This window comes from Callithrix jacchus, chromosome 16 (genome assembly GCF_049354715.1).
Source record: "Callithrix jacchus isolate 240 chromosome 16, calJac240_pri, whole genome shotgun sequence".
NCBI classification, from domain to species: Eukaryota; Metazoa; Chordata; class Mammalia; order Primates; family Cebidae; genus Callithrix; species Callithrix jacchus.
The window spans coordinates 68280234-68304567 of NC_133517.1; the positions used below are offsets into that span (position 1 = coordinate 68280234).

Below are 24334 nucleotides of genomic sequence, written 5' to 3' on the forward strand. Positions count from 1 at the left end.
ATAAATCTTAGGATGAATTTTCTCTAAATTACTTGGATAGACTCTAAATACAATGGCAAGTGTCCTAATAAAAGACTAAATAAGTCCAGGTGCAGTGGCTCATGCCTGTAATCCCAGCACTTTGGGAGGCTGAGGCTGGCGGATCACTTGAGGTCAGGAGTTTTAGACCAACCTGGCCAACATGGAGCAAACCTATATCTACTAAAAGTGCAAAAAGAAAAAATAAGCCAGGTATTTTGGTGCCTATCTGTAGTCCCAGCTACTCAGGAGGCTGAGGCAGGAGAATCACTTAAACCCTGGACGAGGCGGAGGCTGCAGTGAGCCAAGATTGCACCACTGCACTCCAGCCTGGGCAACAGAAGGAGACTCCATCTCAAAGAAAAAAAAATACTAAAGAGGAGAAGACACAAATAGAGAGAACTCAATAAGGATAGAGATAGAAACTGGAGCAATGCAGCCATAAGCTAAGGAACACCTGGAGCTATCAGAAGCTGGAAGAGACCGAGAAGGAATGGTAAGACAATAGAATGGTGAGAGAATAGATTTTTGTTACATGAAGCCCCCAGGGTTGTGGAACTTTGTTATACTGGCCATAAGAAACAAAGACAACGTCTAAGGCCCCTCATTGCTCTCTTACTGTGTCTTAGTGCAGAGCAAAATCATCCCTTTGAGCATGGCATTAGCTAGTTGCTACCTCTTTGCTTCAGAAACTGAATGAAACAATGTGCAGTCAAAATTATTCTTTCCTCAAAATCTGATGCAAAGGGTTTTGCATTGCAGGATAGTTAACAGGAAGCTAAAATCAGGAAAATTGCTTTTCAAACATGACGCCACTCTTTAAGAGCCTTGTGTAGCCCTTGAATTTGGAACTTTGAGCCTCTACTTTCTATGTTCACACTATTTCATTTGGTTAAGGGCTTGTGAGAGGGAAGAGGCTATATATGACCCTAACAAAACAGCACTTTTAAACATTTTCTTTGTGCATAACAGAACAATAAAGAATTTGGATTCAGAAGACTTGCTGTAAAGTCCTGTCTCTGCTACCTGTTTGCTTCATTCCTTGCAATGTTTACTCTGCTTTCTTCAGCTTCAAGTTGTTCATTTATGAGGCAGAGTTAATTAATATTCACTTCAATTTATCTTATGAAGTTATTTTTAAAGATCAAGGGAATTAATGCAATTGAACATTGTTTAGTAAACTATGCAATGGTAATAAATCCCAGGGAATATTCATTAGCATTTATTTCTAATATAACTTCAATTATTGTTGATCAAATAAATTGAACTAAAAAGTAATGAAATATGAGTGTGGCTGTGTTAGTCTGTTTTCATTCTGCTGATAAAGATATGCCCAAGACTGGGTAATTTACAAAAGAAAGAGGTTTACTGGATTTACAGCTCCACATGGTTAGTGAGGCCTCACAATCATGGCAGAAGGCATGAGGAGCAAGTCACATCTTTTGTGGATGGCAGCAGGCAAAAGACAGCTTTTGCAGGGAAATTCCCATTTCAAGACTGTCAGATTTCATGAGACCTATTTACTATCACAAGCGTAGCGCAGGAAAGACCCACTCCCATAATTCAATCTCCTCCCACCGGGTTCCTCCCATACACATGGGAATTGTGGGAGTTACGATTCAAAATAAGATTTGGGTGAGCCATTTCAGGGGCTTTGGAAAGAGTTTGTAATAGCTAGCCTTCATATCTTTATGTTGCTTGCTGTCTGAGAGGGTTGTGCTAGATCTGTGCTTCTCCAGCTAGCTGACCATTAAAATCATCCAGGGAGCCCTGAAAAACCAACCCAGGAAAACCCAGTGATAATTCCTGGAACAGAAATTTTAACAGTTCTCCAGGTGGTACCAATGTGAGCAGGCAGCATTAAGAAGCATCATGCTATAATCATGAAGGCCTCTGCAACTCTAAACTTCAAGGCTGTCTTGGCCATTCACTTTTAATATTATTCCTGTCCTTTCTCCTTTGGCATTACAAAAATGGATTGCCTTCACTAAATTCCAAAATCACCTAAACTAAGAGTGGACAGATGGAGTTACTCTGAATGCTCTGTTTTATATTATTTTAAACATGCAGATATTCTCAAATATCTAGATGTTTGTTTTGTGGTTGAAAAGACCTCTAATTATCTGCATGATTTTTTCTCATTTTTTATCTGAAATAAGAAAAAGGGTGAAAAAAATCACACCTCTTATGCTTCAAGGATTATCCAAGATATTTTATGGTTGCTATGATGCACATTCTCAGAACTATCCTATTGGCAGTATTAGACCCATTTTATAGAGAAAGAACTGAGGCTAAGTGAGCTTAAAAATTTTAGCCAGGTAATTCAGTCAATAAGTCATTAAATCAAGAGTCAATTTGAACACTGTAAGCTCCAAATAATGTACATATTTCTTTTTTACCATACGGTTTTTGTAGTGGCACGGCAATATTTTTTATCCATAAAGGCAGTCTGAGAATTAACCAAATAAACAAACCTGAGTTTGCTTGAAGTATTTCAACAGGCTTAGCATTCAGTTATCTATTTCTTTATCATTTAGATTATGCTTACCTCCAAAAATGATGAGCAGCATGGCCCCCTTCTATATCTGCACTCCTGATATTTTTGAGAAGAAAGAAAATGATGTGATTGTATTGGCATTGTAACATTCTGGGGCAATCGCAAGCAGTGTCTTTAAATTAACCACATATGTAGGTCAACATTTAAATTAACTATATCTCCAAGATGGCCTCCAGTGGTCTCTGTCACCTGCCTATGTGTAAATTGTCCTTCAAGGAATAAGGTTGACTTGAATAACCAATAGGATATGACAGAAAGGATGGTGCATGACTTGCAGCCTAGGTCATAAAAGACATTGTGGCTTTCTCCTTGTTCTCTTTTGTCTGATTACTTGCTTTGTGGAGAAACCAACAGGCATATAATGAGGACTCTTAAGTGGCTCTGTTGGGAGGTCCTTACAATGAAGAACTGAGGTCTCTTGCTGGTAACTGTCACCTACTTGGTAGCCATGTGAATCAGGCATCCTGCAGGTGGGTCCTCCAGCCACAGCCAAGCCTTCAAATGACTACATCTCCACCTGATATTTGGACTGCAAGCCCTTGAGAAAGCTGAGCCAGAACTACAAGTCACCTTCTGAATCCCTGAATCATAGATTGTGAGAAAATAAATGTTTATTATTTTAGATACTAAATTTTGGAGTAACTTGTAATATTTTAATAGAGAAGTAGCATTAATTTATTTCCTTCTATCCTCTCTTTCTGTATTAGTTTGTTTTCAAACTGCTATAAAGAAATTCTCTGAGGCTGGGTAATTCATAAAGAACAGAGGTTTAGCTGACTCACAGTTCCACGTGGTTAGGGAGGCCTCAGGAAACTTACACTCATGGCAGAAGGTGAAGGGGAAGCGAGCACCTTCTTCACAAAGCTGCAGGAGACAGAATAACAAGCAAGGGGGCAAGAACCCCTTAAAAAACCATCAGACCTCGTGAGAACTCACTAATTATTATGAGAACAGCATGGGAGAAACTTCCCCCTTAATCCAATCATCTCCCTCCCTCCACATAACAGAATTACAGGTCCTTCCCTTGACATGTGGGAATTACAAATTTAGATGGGATTTGGGTGAAACACAGAGCCAAACCATATCACTTACCCTCTGCTTCTTCCATCCTGTTTTGCTTCTTTTTTTTTCTTTTGTCCTTTCTTCTTTCTTTTCCAGACTTTCCCTCATTAGCCTTCTTGTTGCCCTCCCAATCTTTTTCCCTTTCCTCTTTCCTCCTCCTGACATCTCTTCCTACCTGCCGCAAAGTTATAATGGGTGCTTACTTAATGCTTGGTGCCAGAGCTATGATAATTAAAAAAAATACAATCCTGCTGTCAGAGGACGACTTAGTTGTGACTGGGCAATGAGCCAAAAATAAACCCTATATGTTATAATGTACTTTTGGAAAATATCTTATTAATTCCGGAAGTGGAAGCATAGCAGACAAAGGGTCTAACCCTCTCTGAGGAAGTCATGGAAGATTCAGCAGATGGATTAAAAGGGACAGTAGAGGAATCCAGGAAAGGCTTTTCCAACAAAGGTAAAAACACTTACAAAGATTATGAGGGCATGAGAGAGAAGGACCAATTCAAGGAACAGCTAGCAGTTCTAATTTTGCCCACGTATGTGTAGATTTGGACTACTCACATCAAGCTCTTTGAGCCGTTGCTTCTTTATGTATAAAACACAACACAGTACTTAACAAGTAAACTTGTGTAATGATTTAAGAAAACATAATATAGGATGCCTTACACATTGTAGGTGCTCAATCAGTGTGGCCCTTCCTCTAGGCCATGGTCATACCTTTAAAACTTTAGGTCCCAAATTGTCCTCTAACTTCTATCTTCAATTAAAGTATGTCAAAAGATCCACACTCTATGAGAGGTAGGATAATTAAGCATCAAGAGTTATTTCACCCTCGGAATATATTAAAATGTATATTCTCTCCCTCTTTATGGTCCTAATTGAGTAATTAGGCAGAAGACCTCTTTATATCATTTGACTTAAGGGAGAATATGGCTAGCAGATAGGAGGGAAACAAATGGTATTTCTGAGCAGCCTTGGAACCACAAGCCATGCTCCAAGGGCTTCCTTTTCTGAGAACAGTGATCCTGGATCTTACTACATTTTAGTGCATCCGGAATCTTCGTGCTGAAAGCATTTCCTCTGGATAGAAATGCCCCTGAGAGGAGTGAGTTCCAGGTCAATACATCCTTATTTGTTAGAATTTACTGAAGTTGCATTTTCACTGTGACAATCTAGCCTTCTGAAGTTTTCAGAAAAGGGTGTGTTGAAAAACTACAGCATTTAAGAAAGGTTTCTATATGAGATGTCTATTTGTGCAGAAGAGTTTATACATGTGTCTCAACTTTTCCTTGGATACTGTATCCATCTTTTATTTTAAACATGTTTTTACCCCAGAGTTTTCCAGATCTGTCTTCTCCATCTTATGTCTGCTTAACATTTTATTTTTCTGGCTATTAGCCACTGAGTTTCATTTGAAAAGAATCTAAAAACTCTGTATGTTTCCCAATCAGGCTTAGAGTTAACGTGCTGAAGTTTTTCTTAGATTGTGTTTGTTTTCCTCATATCCCTTATGGGTAAGGACATATGGAAAATCTTAGCTGAGGTTTACATATTGGGTTTTGGGGAGACCCCAATGTGACATTTGTCACCTTATGGTTGCCAGACTTGATTCAGCTGTTTGGCTGGCTGGGGGGATGGGTAACAAGGATAGGAGTGGGGTTGTATTTCTTCAGCACTGACGTACATAATTTGAATCAAGTGTTCATAGACTGTCTGAGGGAGAAGCAATATGAAAGATAATTACATCTAATCACCTTACTGTAGACATAAGAAAATTGAGACAAGGACACTGGGTAATGTTATCCAAAACTCTACGTAGAAAATAGCAGAGAGAGAATACACTTACTGGTTACATGAATTCCTATCTTGGTTTGATAGAAAGAAAATAGATTTTGCAACTAGACAAGCATGGCTTTGAATCCCACTGTAAAATTCAAAGCGATGTCTAACAGCAAAATCCACATCATTTCTGGTGATGTGACCTTGTTAAAGTGGGCTTGTCGACAGGGCTCTTGCATAGATTGTAGGTAATTTATGTAAAACACCTCACATATTGTAGGCCCTCAATGTAAGTTAGTTCAACTATTGACTGGAGAACAATACCTGGAGAAGAATTTCATGAGCTATACAATGCAAAACCAATATGAGTAATGATAATCCACTTTGTTAGCTGATTAACAGAGTTATGCCTGGAAGCTTTATAAATGCTTGCTGGAAGACCCTCTGTGTGTTTTTTAATGTCCAAAGGTGAAAGGAGTTTATTGCTTGCCTGGCCTGCATTTCCATTTAAAAGAAAAAAATCAGGTTGAACTATGTATGCTCTTTGAATTATTTGAAAAGAGAAAGATCCTGAAATCTTGAATAGAGCCAAGACTTTTTTTTCTCTCTATAAAGACCAAGTCTGGCTACAACAAAAATTTGGGGGTTAAGAGTAACTTCTTGAGTTATTGAGACCTTGTAGTTCTTTCTGCAAACGACTTGCTATTGTATCACCTAGGAAAATGGGAGGAAAATACATTCCTCTTTTCTTCATTCTTTACAAATCCTAAGAATTAACCTTTGTATAAGACCCTTACAGTTTATGTAGCCCTTTAATGCTGATAGGTTTGTTTTTGGTTCTCAAAATAATCTTGTGAAGTAGACAGAGGAAAGATGATTATCTTCCCCATTTCAAAAATAAGAAACTTCATAAGTAAACATCAGTATACTTCAGTGTTCCTTTTGCCCTCAATGAATACTTTCAGTATTGTTTGTTATACAATCATGAGTGTGAGCCCAAAAATTTGGTTACGTTTCCATGATCTAAATCTTATCTCCCACTTTGCCTCATGTTCTGCATCTTTCCATTCTCATTTCACAAAGTAACATGATCCAATTTTTGGAGTTGATCTCAAGCTACTCTGCAGCCGAGCTGTTGTGTGGATTAAATGAATTTATATATGTTAAAATGCTAAATAGAGTGGCTGGCATGTTATACAAAGTGTTACCTTTTATTACTTTGTTCATGTTCACATAGATGTTTCCTCTATCTAGAAAGTAAGTCCTGTTGACCTTCCTTTTCCTGTCTAACTCTTAGACATCCATCAAGACCCCTCCTGTGTCACTTCTTTTTGCAAACCATTTAGTTGCTCTATACAAACTAGGTTGCCTGGCCTTGTCTGTTTTCACACCATTTCTTCTTTATTGCAATCCAAGTACTTGTAACACTGTCTTGTCAATCTGTGATCATCTCCACATCTTTTTCTGGATTCTATAAAGACCTGTCTTAATCTGTGTCCAGCTGAGGCTCATATACTTGTGTTTTATTCAAGTTTATACCCTTGTAACTAGCCCAGGGCCTCTTAGAAAATGCTGAACAGAAACTCTTTGGCTTCAATCAACTATCTTTTTTTTTTTTTTCCACCAACTGAATTGGCAAGGCAATAAGAAAGAAATCATGTTTTGTTATCTTTAAACTCACCACAGCTCCTCTAGCACAGGGCCTAGAGTTACTGGCACTTGCAAGTTCCTGGTGTTTAGGCCTTCTATCACAGCAACCCTTAAGATTCACACAGCCCATGTTCCACCCAGGCCTCTGTGCTTCTTTTCTCAGGCAAGTAGAGGTCATGACCATGGTATCTTTTGTAAAAGGGACTAAATGCCTCCACTTCCCTTCCCACTGAGAGGCAGAAAGTTCATGGGGTCTGTGTTCTATCTCCTTTGCTTTCTTCATTGGGAAAAAGGGGTGGGCCCAAGGCTTCTGCTGCCATAGTACCACTTCTCACTCTTGTCACTGTTTAAGTTACTTTACTTCCTCTGAAAAAGATTAATTAGCCATGAAGCCAGCCTCTACCTAGGCTCCCTGATTTGAGTTTGGTCATGGTATTTTGAGACTAACTGAAGACAATGCAATTGATTTAGAACATATGTGGATTTCTCAGGAAATCCTCTGTAGAAGTCATCAATAATAATAATTAAAAAACTCTCTGCTTGCAGTTGACATAAATATAATTATGTGAGTGAGTTCAGCTTTAAACACGAATGTGCTTCCTGTTGGGGATCATAAAACAATCTGTGAGCTATCCATCTAATTATTTCTTGTAAAAGTTGACAGGAACTATAAAATACTTCACATAGGTTTATGAAAGGGCTCGGACTTCAAGAAGTATGAAGAGTAAATGTATGTTTACATATTTTCTTTCCCCAAAAACTATCAAAAGGAAGCAAAAGTGAGAACAAGACAAAAAACGAAAAAGAAAACATTAACTTTGAGCTTTAGGAATGCTCCCCTCCAGATGACTAGCCCTAAAGAATACTTTCTAGATGTAGTATCATTTAAACCAAGCAGAATAGGGACATCACCTATTAAAGTTAGCAAAATAGCAAAGTTGACTACTAGTTCACTATTATTTAGCTTTGTTCCAGAGAGTCATAGTAAATGACACTTGTCAAGAAGAAGAAATCATTTAAAGACTGGAAAAAAAGATGGAATTGTCATTATTTGTATATGAAATAATGGTAGACTTAGAAAAAAATAAAAATACCTTTTAAAAATAGAAGCAGAGAAATTAGTAAGGGAGCTGATGTATTGAAAACAATTTACACAAACTTTTCTTCAAGCAGACTCAGTGATACAAAGCTGTCAGTTCTCTATTAATACATTAATGTAATAATCTATAAGTTTAATGTGTGCCCAATAAAATATAAGTTGATTTTTTTTTTAACTTGGGACTGGGTGGAAAAATGAGAATAAATAACAACATGCAGCAGAATGGGAAAAGAGAGAATCTAATCCTAACAAATATTTGGGAGGGTTATGATGCTGTAACAAATTTAAATGTTTCATTCTAGTTCATGAATAGAGAGACAGTTGTTAGTCACTTGAAACGGGACTTTATAAATAGATCACTTTTACAATAAAAGTCTGAAAGTTATGAGTCTTAAAAGCTACTCAGCTTCACCTAACAACTGTTAGCTCCCACTTTTTATGACCAGATTGGCAAAGATCAAATAATTTAACAGTGTACCACATTGGTTAGTAATATGGTTAGGCTCTGTGTCTCCACCCAAATCTCATCTTGAATTGTAATTCCCATAATGTCCAAGTGTAACTGAAGTTACTTTTGATTTTACAGGGTCATAGGTGGAAGAAACTTGCCTTGTTTCAGATAAGACTTTGAACTGTGGACTTTTGGGTTATTGCTGGAACCAGGTAAGACTCTGAGGGATTGCTGGGAAGGCATGATTGTGCTTTGATATGTGAGGACATGAGGTTTGGGAGGGACCGTAAGAGGAATGATATGGTTTTGTTGTGTCTACCATTTTGTGTCTACCCACCAAAATCTCATCTTGAATTGTAATCTCCATTATCCCCACATGTTATGGAAGGGACCTAGTGGGAGGTTATTGAATCATTGTTATAATTTCTTCCCATGCTGTTCTCATGATAGTGAGTTCTCATGAGTCTGATAGTTTTATAGCATCTGGCATTTCGTCTGCTAGCACTCATTCTCTCTCCTGCTGCCTTGTGAAGAGGTGCCTTTCACCATGATTTTAAGCTTTTGAAGCCTCCCCAGTGATGGGGAATTGTGAGTCAGTTAAACCTCTTTTCTTCATAAATTACCCAGTCTCTGGTATTTCTTCATAGCAGTGTGAGCATGGACTAATACAGTAAGAATTGTTGGATATTCTGTTCATAAAACTGTAAATCGATATAGCTTCTTAGGAAGGAAGATTTGCATTACCTTAAAAACTAAATACAGTTTGATCAAGCAGGGCAACTACAGGAATTGATTCTATGAGTTAAATGTATTTGAATTTGATTATGTATAAAATAATGTACCTTTCATTCTGTTTGTATATTGGTTATGAGGATCCTGTCTTAATTAAAGTACTAAATCAACCCATAAATTATAATGAAACATTAGAAACTTATTAATGAAACTTATTACAATCAAAGTTTATTTCTCAGTAAGGTCTATATGTTCTCATTTGTCAGGGACACCCTTCCAAATAATAATTTAAGGATGTGGCCTTATTCCATTGTGTACTAGCAGCCATTATTATTATTGGACTTCTAAGGTTTCTAAAGGAGAGAAAAAGAATGTAGTTGCACATGTTAGTCACCAAGTGCAGGAAGAGGCTCATGTACATTTCACCTACATTCTATTGGTCAGATATCAGTCACATGGGTGTACTTACAAGGAAATTAAGAAAACAGATTTGATAAACGACTTTCCATTTTGCTCCATAGCTAATAATAGAAGGCTAGTTAAATAGATTATATCACACCTCTAAAGTAAATGCTGATATAGTTATAAAAAGGAACAAGCTATATTTGCAATGTCCCAATATAGAATAAAATATGTTTCAATAAAAACAAGGTAAAAGGTTACGAAGGATTAAAGAAAGCGAGTTCTTCAAAAATGATTACCAAAATAGATGCATTGTTCTGTTTAACTTCTCGATCTGATAGATGACAAAGAGATAGATGAAAACTACGCAATATTAAGAATGACAACATTAAAATTATTATAAGAATATACTTCATGAGACTCCATAACACATTTATAAATCTAGAGTGAATTACTAAAACTATCCCCAGTAAGTAAATAAATTGAAGAGACCCATGATCAAGAAAGCAAGATGATTAAAGGTGTACACAGGAGCAAAGATGTACTAGAGCAAGGCAGTTTCATTGTTGAGTTCTAACTAACCTTTAAAAAACAAATACTGCTAAAGTTATTTAAACAAAAACAAAAAGACCAGAACAGTGTTTGTATTATAATTCCATTGGTTAAAAACATTTCTGGATTAATACACAAAATGCTTTTTAGAAAGAGGATGCTTATGAAGTTGGAGATGATGCATCTGAATATAAAAGAAAAAAAATATTTCCTTTAAATACCAATTTAGACTCCCAGAATTTTTTATCTATCTATCTTATTTATTTATTTATTTATTGCATTTTAGGTTTTGGGGTACATGTGCAGAACATGCAAGACAGTTGCATAGGTACACACATGGCAGTGTGTTTTGCTTCCTTTCTCCCCTTCACCCACATTTGGCATTTCTCCCCAGGCTATCCCTCCCCAGCTCCCCCACCCCCCGCTGGCCCTCCCCTTTTCCCCCCAATAGACCCCAGTGTGTAGTACTCCCCTCCCTGTGTCCATGTGTTCTCATTTTTCATCACCCGCCTGTGAATGAGAATATGCGGTATTTCATTTTCTGTACTTGTGTCAGTTTGCTGAGAATGATGTTCTCCAGATTCATCCATGTCCCTACAAACAACATGAACTCATCATTTCTGATTGCTGCATAATATTCCATGGTGTATATGTGCCATATTTTCCCAATCCAGTTTATCATCAATGGGCATTTGGGTTGGTTCCAGGTCTTTGCTATTGTAAACAGTGCTGCAGTGAACATTCGTGTGCATGTGTCCTTATAGTAGAACGATTTAGAGTCCTTTGCATATACACCCAGCAATGTGATTGCTGGGTCAAATGGAATTTCTATTTCTAAGGCCTTGAGGAATCGCCACACTGTCTTCCACAATGGTTGAACTAATTTACACTCCCACCAACAGTGTAAAAGTGTTCCTTTTTCTCCACATCCTCTCCAGCATCTGTTGTCTCCAGATTTTTTAATGATCGCCATTCTAACTGGCATGAGATGGTATCTCAATGTGGTGTTGATATGCATCTCTCTAATGACCAGTGACAATGAGCATTTTTTCATATGATTGTTGGCCTCATATATGTCTTCTTTTGTAAAGTGTCTGTTCATCTCCTTAGCCCATTCTTGAATGGGCTTGTTTGTTTCTTTCCTGTAAATCTGTTTGAGTTCTTTGTAAATTCTGGATATCAGCCCTTTGTCAGATGGGTAAACTGCAAAAAAATTTTCCCATTCTGTTGGTTGCCAGTTCACTCTAGTGACTGTTTCTTTTGCCCTGCACAAGCTGTGGAGTTTCATTAGATCCAATTTGTCTATTTTGGCTTTTGTTGCCAATGCTTTTGGTGTTTTGTTCATGAAGTCCTTGTCTACTCCTATGTCCTGAATGGTTTTGCCTAGATTTTCTTCTAGGGTTTTTCTGGTGTTAGGTCTTATGTTTAAGTCTTTAATCCATCTGGAATTAATTTTAGTGTAAGGTATCAGGAAGGGGTCCAGTTTCTGTTTTCTGCACATGGCTAGCCAGTTTTCCCAGCACCATTTGTTGAACAGGGAATCCTTTCCCCGTTGCTTGTTTTTGTCAGGTTTATCAAAGATTGTATGGTTGTAGATATGTTGTGTTGCCTCCAATGCCTCTGTTTTGTTCCATTGGTCTATATCTCTGTTTTGGTACCAGTACCATGGTGTTTTGATTACTGTAGCCTTGTAGTATAGTTTGAAATCCAGTAGTGTGATGCCCCCTGCTGTGTTCTTTTTGCTTAGAATTGACTTGGCTATGCGGGCTCTCCTTTGGTTCCATATGAAGTTCATGGTGTTTTTTTACAGTTCTGTGAAGAAAGTCAATTGTAGCTTGATGGGGATAGCATTCATTCCGTAAATTACTTTGGGCAGTATAGCTATTTTCACGATATTAATTCTTCCTAACCATGAACATGGAATGTTTCTCCATCTGTTTGTGTCCTCTCTTATTTCATTGAGCAGTTGTTTGTCGTTTTCCTTTAAGAGGTCCCTTACATTCCTTGTGAGTTGTATTCCTAGGTATTTTATTCTTTTTGTAGCAATTGTGAATGGCAGTTCGTTCTTGATTTGGCTTTCTTTAAGTCTGTTATTGGTGTAGAGGAATGCTTGTGATTTTTGCACATTGATTTCATATCCTGAGACTTTGCTGAAGTTGCTTATCAGTTTCAGGAGTTTTTGGGCTGAGGCGATGGGGTTTTCTAGTTATACTATCATGTCATCTGCAAATAGAGACAATTTGGCTTCCACCTTTCCTATTTGAATACCCTTTATTTCTTTTTCTTTCCTGATTGCTCTGGCTAGAACTTCCAGTACTATATTGAATAAGAGTGGTGAAAGAGGGCATCCTTGTCTAGTGCCGGATTTCAAAGGTAATGCTTCCAGATTTTGCCCATTCAGTATGATATTGGCTTTTGGTTTGTCGTAAACAGGTTTTATTACTTTGAGACACATTCCATCAATACCGAGTTTATTGAGGGTTTTTAGCGTAAAGGGCTGTTGAATTTTGTCAAATGACTTCTCTTTGTCAATTGAGATAATCATGTGGTTTTTGTTTTTGGTTCTGTTTATGTGGTGAATTATGTTTATAGCCTTGCGTATGTTGAACCAGCTTTGCATCCCTGGGATGAATCCTACTTGATCCTAATGAATAAGTTTTTTGATTTGCGGTTGCAATCGGTTTGCCAATATTTTATTGAAGATTTTTGCATCTATGTTCATCATGGATATTGGCCTGAAGTTTTCTTTTCTTGTTGGGTTTCTGCCGGGTTTTGGTATCAGGATGATGTTGGTCTCATAAAATGATTTGGGAAGGATTCCCTCTTTTTGGATTATTTGGAATAGTTTCAGAAGGAATGGTACCAGCTCCTCTTTGTGTGTCTGGTAGAATTCAGCTGTGAACCCATCTGGACCTGGGCTTTTCTTGTGTGGTAGGCTCTTAATTGCTGCCTCGACTTCTGACCTTGTTATTGGTCTATTCATAGTTTCAGCCTCCTCCTGGTTTAGGCTTGGGAGGACACAGGAGTCCAGGAATTTATCCATTTCTTCCAGGTTTACTAGTTTATGTGCATAGAGTTGTTTGTAATATTCTCTGATGATGGTTTGAATTTCTGTGGAATCTGTGGTGATTTCCCCTTTATCATTTTTTATTGCATCTATTTGGTTATTCCCTCTTTTCTTTTTAATCAATCTGGATAGTAGTTTGTCTATTTTGTTGATCTTTTCAAAAAACCAGCTCTTGGATTTATTGATTTTTTTGAAGGGGTTTTCATGTCTCTATCTCCTTCAGTTCTGCTCTGATCTTAGTTATTTCTTGTCTCCTGCTAGGTTTTGAGTTTTTTTGATCTTGCTCCTCTAGCTCTTTCAATTTTGATGATAGGGTGTCAATTTTGGATCTCTCCATTCTCCTCATATGGGCACTTATTGCTATATATTTTCCTCTAGAGACTGCATTAAATGTGTCCCAGAGATTCTGGCATGTTGCATATTCGTTCTCATTGGTTTCAAAGAATTTCTGTATTTCTGCCTTCATTTCATTGTTTATCCAGTCAACATTCAAGAGCCAGTTGTTCAGTTTCCATGAAGCTGTGCAGTTCTGGGTTGGTTTCTGAATTCTGAGTTTTAACTTGATTGCACTATGGTCTGAGAGATTGTTTGTTATGATTTCAGTTGTTTTGCATTTGCTGAGGAGTACTTTACTTCCAATTATGTGGTCAATTTTAGAGTAGGTGTGATGTGGTGCTGAGAAGAATGTATATTCTGTGGATTTAGGGTGGAGAGTTCTGTAGATGTCTATCAGGTTTGCTTGTTCCAGGTCTGAGTTCAAGCCCTGGATATCCTTGTTAATTTTCTGTCTGGTTGATCTGTCTAATATTGACAGTGGAGTGTTAAAGTCTCCCACTATTATTGTGTGGGAGTCTAAGTCTCTTTGTAAGTCATTAAGAACTTGCCTTATGTATCTGGGTGCTTCTGTATTGGGTCCATATATGTTTCGGATTGTTAGCTCTTCTTGTTGTATCGATACTTTTACCATTATGTAATGACCTTATTTGTCTCTTTTGATCTTTGTTGCTTTAAAGTCTATTTTATCAGAGATGAGAATTGCAACTCCTGCTTTCTTTTGCTCTCCATTTTCTTGGTAAATCTTCCTCCATCCCTTAATTTTGAGCCTTTGTGTATCCTTGCATGTGAGATGGGTTTTCTGGATACAGCACACTGATGGGTTTTGGTTTTTTATCCAATTTGCCAGTCTGTGTCTTTTGATTGGTGCATTTAGTCCATTTACATTTAGGGTTAATATTGTTATGTGTGAAGTTGATACTGCCATTTTGATGCTAGCTGGCTGTTTTGTCCATTAGTTGATGTAGATTCTTCATTATGTTGATGTTCTTTAGCATTTAGTGTGATTTTGGAATGGCTGGTTCTGGTTGTTCCTTTCTTTGTGTAGTGCCTCTTTCAGGAGCTCTTGTAAAGCAGGCCTGGTGGTGACAAACTCTCTGAGTACTTGCTTGTTCGCAAAGGATTTTATTTTTCCTTCACTTATGAAGCTCAATTTGGCTGGATATGAAATTCTGGGTTGAAAGTTATTTTCTTTAAGGATGTTGAATACTGGCCCCACTCTCTTCTGGCTTGTAGAGTTTCTGCCGAGAGATCTGCTGTGAGTCTGATGGGCTTCCCTTTGTGGGTGACCCGACCTTTCTCTCTGGCTGCCCTTGGTGTTTTCTCCTTTATTTCAACCCTGTTGAATCTGACGATTATGTGCCTTGGGGTTGCTCTTCTTGCAGAATATTTTTGTGGTGTTCTCTGTATTTCCTGCATTTGAGTGTTGACCTGTCTTGCTAGGTGGGGGAAGTTTTCCTGGAGAATATCCTGAAGAATATTTTCCAGCTTGGATTCATTCTCTTCGTGACATTCTGGTACGCCTATCAAATGTAGATTAGGTCTCTTCACATAGTCCCACATTTCTTGGAGACTTTGTTCATTCCTCTTTAGACTCCCAGAATTTTTATCTTTATTTTTGAAATTTGCATATGATGTTTTTTAAATGCAATAGAAAAGGAAGAGGAGACTGTGAATAGGTGAACCCATTCTTTCTATTTTAAGGGTTATGTGCTGTAGCAGCTGGGTAAGTCTGGAAGGCACAGATATTGATATATGGAAGGCTCTATCAGCTACCTTCTGACAACCATTTCACATTCTTATTTAGTTATGTAAGCTTCACTTACAGCTGGTCATATTACCACCTCGCTAAAAAGACTGTATTTTCTAGTATCCCTTAAAGCAAGTCATGGTCATGTAACTAAGATCTCTTTATTGAAATGCAAGTGAAATGTTTTATGCCACTTTGAGGGATTCTTCTTAAAAGGAGGAGTGAATTTCTCTTCCCCTTTCTCCATTTTGCCACTGGCAAGGTGGACATGATGGTGCTAACTCAATCAGCCATCTTGAATTATGAGGTTGTAACACATTTTAAGGATGGAATATGGAAGAAGCCTAGACCCTGATATTATGGAATTGATACTAAAACCTTCTAGAATGCCAACTGTACTTCTCTATTGAGGAAAAGATGGATTTGATTTAAGCCACTCTTGTTTTTTCTGTTTTATGTAGCTGAACTTTATCCTTATCAGCATGCCTTACAAAGGGTTCATTCTCTTCCTGCATCACCAATAGGGTGGTCATGCGAAGCCATAAATCATTTGGCCATAGTATTTTTTTCTCCAACCCAGAGTTCAAAACCAAGATCAAGGCATGGAACGTGAGACTACATCAGGCCAGAATTGAAAAGCAATGACTTAGGAGTCGATTTTGTAACATCATTCGATTTTTCCAAACAGGGAATATGTGTTCTATGAAAACCTCTCAGCAGGTATCTGGCTTACTCTTGAAGTGAGAAGTGAAGGATGCAGAAAGCCTGAAACCTACCATCTCCTCAAAATATATGTGGTCCAATTAATAAAAAGGATTTAAATATTCTTTTTTAAAAAAAGGTTTCTTTCCACATCAGATGTTTGACTGAAGCAGGTATAAAAAGCATCAATGGCCAGCCTTCTATCTTAAATTCTAAAGGAAGTTTCAAGTAAACATTAGGGAAAGAGGGTGTGTGCAATAAATTACTGAAATTAATTTAATAGTTGAGGCCATTATCCTCAGCAAACTAACACAGAAGCAGAAAACAAAATACTGCATTTTCTCACTTATAAGTGGGAACTAAATGATGAGAACACATGGACACATAAAGGGGAACAACACACACTAGGGTCTTTCAGAAGCTGGAGGATAGGAAGAGGGAGAAGATCAGGAAAAATAACTAATGGGTACTACACTTAATACCTGAAGAAGCAATTTGTACCACAAACCCCCATGATACATGTTTACCCATGTAACAAACTTGTGCTTATACCCCTGAGCTTAAAAGTTAAAAAGAAATCAGTTTTCATTTCTTCCTTGTATTGATAACATTATTATTCACAATAGTAAATTCTGAACTTTTCTAAGTTCAAGAAACTATGTTGAGTGCTTGAACTATCTTATTTAATTCACATATTTCTAAAAGTTAGGTCTAAATCTTATTACCTTTATTTGGATGCAAGATACTGTGATACAGAGATGGACTAGAGACCTGGGTCAAATCATACAGCAGATATGTAGCAAGAACAGATTTTAAGATAAACACAACCCCAATTGTTCACCTTTACACTGTATTGACACTCACAAAGTCCGTGAATAATCTGGAGAAGTTTAAGTAAAGGTGGAAAAGTAGACAAAGTTCATGGACACAGATATATAATTCCCAAAGAAAATATTGTCAAATTGAATCTTTTATAAAAAGGCTGATTACAATAATTCAAATTCAATGGAAGTTTAGGTTAACATTTCACAGTCAAAGTGATCTATTACATGAATAGGATAAAGGAACAAAAGCAACACAACATCTTAAAAGACACAGAAAATGAGAAAAGAGTAGAGGACAAGGTCATGGATGCACACACCCAGATCACGCTCAGTGTCAATGAGGGGGCTTGCGCACACCTGCTCTCTCCCTGTGGGCCTCAGAAATAGCATCTCGCATGGTACAGAGGTGACTTAGCTGCGACCCAGACCCAGCTCGAGGAGAGAGAGAATATGGCGCTGTAGGACCAACTCAGGATTGCAGCTTCCAGTGAAACCGCAGATGGTGAGTGGATGCCACATTTCCAGACGGATCTTTATTGCCTGCAGACCAGGAGATTCCCAGGTGTAGGAGCTGCACAGGCCACCAGCACGGCTGTTTGGGCCACGGTCACAGCACAGTGGCACTCTGTGCAAAATACACTGATTTCGTTGCCCTGTTTAACTGGCAATTGGAGATTTTGGAAGGCAGATTAGCACATTCATCTGATTAAATGGGACTTAAACAGAAAGCCAGGCCAGGAGATTCCCAGGCAGCAATGTGGTTCCAGCCGGTGCAGTGGATCTCTGCATGGGAAATCACACAGATCCCAGCACCCTTTCAGCAGGCTACTGAGAGTCAACCATTCAACTTAAAAAAAAAAAGAGCTCTGAGGCAGGGAGCCAGGTGATCAGGCTCGGCGGGTTCCACCCACACAAAAACAAAAAAACAGCAATTGGAAACACTCGGGGTTGAGAGTTTCATGGCAAGCACAGCTGAACCCAGGATGGTGCAGCTCGGAGGGGGAGGGGCGTCCACCATTACCGAGGCACTCGACCCCTAAGGAGGTACACTGCCATTGCTGAGGCAACCCGCCATTGCCGAGGCAACCCGCCATAACAGAGAGAGTCCGCCACTCCAGAGGCAGGCCATCATCACCATGGCAGCTCTAACCACACCCATATAAATAGAACTACAGGGAATCACACACGGTAGCAGGGTAGAGCCCATGGCAGCAGGGTGGAGCCCATGGCAATAGGGCAAAACCCATGCAACTCAGCATAGCCACTATAGGCAAGCAGTGATTAGACTGCCTCCTTGCTGGGCAGGACAGTGCAATGGATACTCATAAATAAAGCTGTAACTCCCCGGGACACAGCACCTGAGGAAAAAAAGGGACTTTATGAGTTCTGCTGAAGCAGACTTAAATGTACCTGCCTAGCAGCCCTGAATGAACAACGGAACACACAGCTCATCACTTGAGCTCCTATAAAGTACAGACTGTCTCCTCAAGAATAAAGTGCAGAGTCTCCTCAAGCAGATCCCTGACCCCCATATATCCAAACAGTCACCTCACAAAGGACTTATCAGAGTGACATTTGGCGGGCATCATTCAGGGATGAAGATAGCAGAAGAAGAAACGGGTAGCAACCCTCACGGTTCCGCAGCTGCTACAGGTGTACCCCAGGGAATCAGGGCCTGGAGTGGACCTCAGTAGTCCTACAGCAGAGGGGCCAGACTGTTAGAAGGAAAACTAAGAAACAGAAATACTTCCTCATCAACAATCTGGACATCCACTCAGAGACCCAATTGAAAAATCAGCAACTGCTCAGATGACAGGTGGATAAATCCACAAAGATGTGAAGAAACCAGCACAAAAAGGAGGAAAACACCTGAAACCAGAACACCTCGCCTCCTACAAGGGACCGCAATTCCTCACCAGCAAGGGAGCAAAGCTGGACGGAGAATGAGTGTGATGAAATGACAGAATCAGACTTCAGAAGGTGGGTAATGAGAAACTTTCATGAGCTAAAAGAACATGTTCTAACTCAAGGCAAAGAAACTAAGAACCTTGAAAAAAGATTTGAGAAAATGATAACAAGAATGGACAACTTAGAGAGGAATATGAGTGAATTGAAGGAGCTGAAAAACACAACACGAGAACTTTGCAAAGCATGTACAACTTTCAAAAGCTGAATTGACCAAGCAGAAGAAAGGATATCAGAAGTCGAAGATCAACTCAATGAAATAAAATGAGAAGCCAAGATTAGAGAAAAAAAGTGCAAAAAGGAATGAACAAAGTCTCCAAGAAATGTGGGACTATGTGAAGAGACCTAATCTACGTTTGATAAGTGTACCTGAATGTGATGAAGATAATGAATCCAAGCTGGAAAATACTCTTCAGGTTATTATCCAGGAAAATTTCCCCAACCTAGCAAGGCAGGTCAATATTCAAGTCCAGGAATTACAGAGAACACCACAAAGATATTCTGCAAGAAGAGCAACCCCAAGGCACATAATCGTCAGATTCACCAGGGTTGAAATGAAGGAGAAAATGCTAAGGGCAGCCAGAGAGAAAGGTCGGGTCACCCACAAAGGGAAGCCCATCAGACTCACAGCAGATCTCTCGGCAGAAACTCTACAAGCCAGAAGAAAGTGGGGACCAATATTCAAAATCCTTAAAGAAAAGAACTTTCAACCCAGAATTTCATATCCAGCCAAACTGAGCTTCATAAGTGAAGGAAAAATAAAATCCTTTGCGAACAAGCAAGTACTCAGAGAGTTTGTCACCACCAGGCCTGCTTTACAAGAGCTCCTGAAAGAGGCACTACACACAGAAAGGAACAACCAGTACCGGCCATTCCAAAAACATACCAAATGCTAAAGAGCATCAACAAAAAGAAGAATCTGCATCAACTAACGGGCAAAACAGTCAGCTAGCATCAAAATGGCAGTATCAACTTCACACATAACAATATTAACCCTAAATGTAAATGGACTAAATGCACCAATCAAAAGCCACAGACTGGCAAATTAGACAAAAAATCAAAACCCATCAGTGTGCTGTATCCAGAAAACCCATCTCACATGCAAGGATACACAAAGGCTCAAAATTAAGGGATGGAGGAAGATTTACCAAGAAAATGGAGAGCAAAAAAAAGCAGGAGTTGCAATTCTCATCTCTGATAAAATAGACTTTAAAGCAACAAAGATCAAAAGAGACAAATAAGGCCATTACATAATGGTAAAAGTATCGATACAACAAGAAGAGCTAACAATCCGAAACATATATGGACCAATACAGAAGCACTCAGATACATAAGGCAAGTTCTTAATGACTTACAAAGAGACTTAGACTCCCACACAATAATAGTGGGAGACTTTAACACTCCACTGTCAATATTAGACAGATCAACCAGACAAAAAATTAACAAGGATATCCAGGACTTGAACTCAGACCTGGAACAAGCAAACCTGATAGACATCTGCAGAACTCTCCACCCCAAATTCACAGAATATACATTCTTCTCAGCACAACATCACACCTACTCTAAAATTGACCACATAATTGGAAGTAAAGCACTCCTCAGCAAATGCAAAACAACTGAAATCATAACAAACAGTCTCTCAGACCATAGTGCAATCAAGATAGAACTCAGAATTCAGAAACTAACTCAGAACTGCACAGCTTTATGGAAACTGAACAATCAGCTCTTGAATGCTGACTGGATAAACAATGAAATGAAGGCAGAAATACAGAAGTTCTTCGAAACCAAGGAGAACGAAGACACAACATACCAGAATCTCTGGAACAAATTTAAAGCAGTCACTAGAGGAAAATATATAGCTATAAGTGCCCACATGAGAAGAGTGGAGAGATCTAAAATTGACACCCTATTGCCAAATTGAAAGAGCTGGAGAGCAAGATCAAAAAAACTCAAAACCTAGCAGAAGACAAGAAATAACTAAGATTAGAGCAGAACTGAAGGAGATAGAGACATGAAAAACCCTCCAAAAAATCAATAAATCCAAGAGCTGGTTTTCTGAAAAGATCAACAAAATAGACAGACCACTAGCCAGAATCATAAAAAAGAAAAGAGGGAATAACCAAATAGATGCAATAAAAAACAATAAAGGGGAAGTTACCACAGGTTCCACACAAATTCAAACCATCATCAGATTATATTACAAATAACTCTATGCACATGAACTGGAAAATCTGGAAGAAATGGACAAATTCCTGGACTCCTGTGTCCTCCCAAGCCTAAACCAGGAGGAAGCCGAAACTATGAATAGACCAATAATAAGGTCTGAAGTTGAGGCAGCAATTAAGAGCCTACCACACACAAAAAAGCCCAGGTCCAGATGGGTTCACAGCTGAATTCTACCAGACACACAAAGAGGAGCTGGTACCATTTCTTCTGAAACTATTCCAAGTAATCCAAAAAGGGGGAATTCTTCCCAAATCATTTTATGAGACCAACATCATCCTGATACCAAAACCCGGCAGAGACTCAACTAGAAAAGAAAACTTCAGGCCAATATTCATGATGAACATAGATGCAAAAATCTTCAATAATATACTGGCAAACCGATTGCAACAGCACATCAAAAAGCTTATCCACCATGATCAAGTAGGATTCATCCCAGGGATGCAAGGCTGGTTCAACATACGCAAGTCTATAAACGTAATTCACCACATAAAGAGAACCAAAAACAAAAACCACATGATTATCTCAATTGACACAGAGAAGGCCTTTGACAAAATTCAACAGCTCTTTATGCTAAAAACCCTCAATAAACTCGGTATTGATGGAACGTATGTCAAAATAATAAAAGCTATTTACGACAAACCAACAGCCAATATCATACTGAATGGGCAAAAACTGGAAGCATTCCCTTTGAAATCTGGCACTAGACAAGGATGACCTCTCTCACCACTTCTACTCAATATAGTACTGGAAGTTCTAGCCAGAGAAATCAGGCAAGAAAAAGAAATAAAGAGCTTTCAAATAGGAAAGGAGGAAGCCAAATTATCTCTATTTGCAGACGACATGACAGTGTATCTACAGACCCCATCATCTCAGCCCAAAAACTCCTGAAACTGATAAGCAACTTCAGCAAAGTCTCAGGATATAAAATTAATGTGCAAAAATCACAAGTATTCATATACACAAACAGCAGACTTAAAGAGAGCCAAATCAAGAACGAACTGCCATTCACAATTGCTACAAACAGAATAAAATATCTAGGAATACAACATACAAGGAATGTAAGGGACCTCTTCAAGGAGAACTACAAACCACTGCTCAACAAAATAAGAGAGGACACAACCCGATGGAGAAACATTTCATATTCATGGTTAGGAAGAATCAATATCAGGAAAATGGCCATAGTGGCCAAAGTAATTTACAGACTTAATGCTATACCCATCAAGCTACCACTGACTTTCTTCACAGAACTGGAAAAAACCACCTTGAACTTCATATGGAACCAATAGAGAGCCCACATAGCCAAGTCAATTCTAGGCAAAAAGAACACAGCAGGAGGCATCACACTATCGGACTTCAAACTATACTACAAGGCTACAGTAATCAAAACACCATGGTACTGGTACCAAAACAGAGATATAGACCAATGGAACAGAACAGAGGCATTGGAGGCAACCCAACATACCTACAACCATAGAATCTTTGATAAACCTGACAAAAACAGGCCATGAGGAAAGAATTCCCTGTTTAATAAATGGTGTTGGGAAAACTGGCTAGCCATGTGGAGAAAGCAGAAACTGGACCCCTTCCTGACACCTTACACTAAAATTAACCCCAGATGAATTAAAGACGTAAACATAAGACCTGGCACCATAAAAACCCTAGAAGGAAATCTAGGCAAAACCATTCAGGGCATAGGAGTAAGCAAGGACTTCACGACCAAAACACCGAATGCATTGGCAGAAAAAGCCGAAATAGACAAATGGGACCTAATCAAACTCCACAGCTTGCTCACAGCAAAAGAAACAGTCACTAGAGTGAATCGGCAACCAACAGAATGGGAAAAAATTTTTGCAGTTTACCCATCTGACAAAGGGCTCATATCCAGAATTTACAAAGAACTAAAACAGAATTACAAGAACAAAGCAAACAAGCCCATTCAAAAATGGGCAAAGGATATGAACAGACACTTTACAAAAGAAGACATACATGAGGCCAACAAACATGAAAAAATGCTCATCATTACTGGCCATCAGAGAAATCCAAATCAATACTACCTTGAGATACCATCTCACGCCAGTTAGAATGGTGATCATTAAAAAATCTGGAGACAACAGATGCTGGAGAGGATGTGGAGAAAAAGGAACACTTTTACACTGCTGGTGGGAGTGTAAATTAGTTCAAACATTGTGGAAGACAGTGTGGCAATTCCTCAAAGACCTAGAAATAGAAATTCCAATTGACCCAGCAATCCCATTACTGGGTATATATCTAAAGGACTATCAATCATTCTACTATAAGGACACATGCACACGAATGTTCATTGCAGTACTGTTTACAATATCAAAGACCTGGAACCAACCCAAATGCCCATTGATGATAGACTGGACTGGAATATACACCATGGAATATTATGCAGCCATAAAATGATGAGTTCGTGTCCTTTGTAGGGATATGGATGAATCTGGAGAATATCATTCTCAGCAAGCTGACACAAGAACAGAAAATGAAATACCGCATATTCTCACTCATAGGTGGGTGATGAACAATGAGAGCACATGGACACAGGGAGGGGAGCATTACACACTGGGGTCTGTTGGGGGGAATAGGGGAGGGACAGCGGTGTGGGGAGCTTGGGAGGGATAGCATGGGGAGAAATGTCAGATGTGGGTGAAGGGGAGGAAGACAGCACATCACACTGCCATGTGTGTACCTATGCAACTATCTTGCATGTTCTTCACATGTACCCCAAAACCTAAAATGCAACAATAAAAAAACTCCTTTTTATTATATTATGCCATCCTAGAAAATAAAGTATCATTAATAATAATAAAAAAAGACACAGAAAATATAAATATGATAAAATTTATACCAATTTATAATTTAAAAATGAACAAGTTCTCTCTAAACTGCTGTGTTAGTTTCGTACTGCTGTTGTAATAAATTACCACATACATTATGGTTAAAATAATACAAATTTATTACCTTACATTTCTAGAGGTCAGAAGTTGAAAATGGGTCTCACCAAGATAAATAAATGTGTCAGTAGGGCTGCTTTTCTTCAGGCAGATCTAGGGTAAATTTAAATTTCTTGCCTTCTTTAGCTTGTAGATTCTGCCCACATTCCTTGGCTTGTGACTCCCTTCCATCTTCAAAGCCAGA

General features: G+C 38.6%; 1 long non-coding RNA gene across 1 annotated transcript in view; it reads left to right on the top strand.

Moving 5' to 3' along the window:
- Positions 1–2925: 2925 nt before the first annotated feature.
- LOC128929909 (uncharacterized) overlaps positions 2926–24334 on the top strand; it is a 52424-nt gene continuing 31015 nt past the window's right edge. The window contains exons 1-2 of the long non-coding RNA XR_008477200.2: positions 2926–3170; positions 8758–8834. This is a non-coding gene — a long non-coding RNA (uncharacterized LOC128929909). The remainder of the gene's footprint in view (positions 3171–8757; positions 8835–24334) is intronic.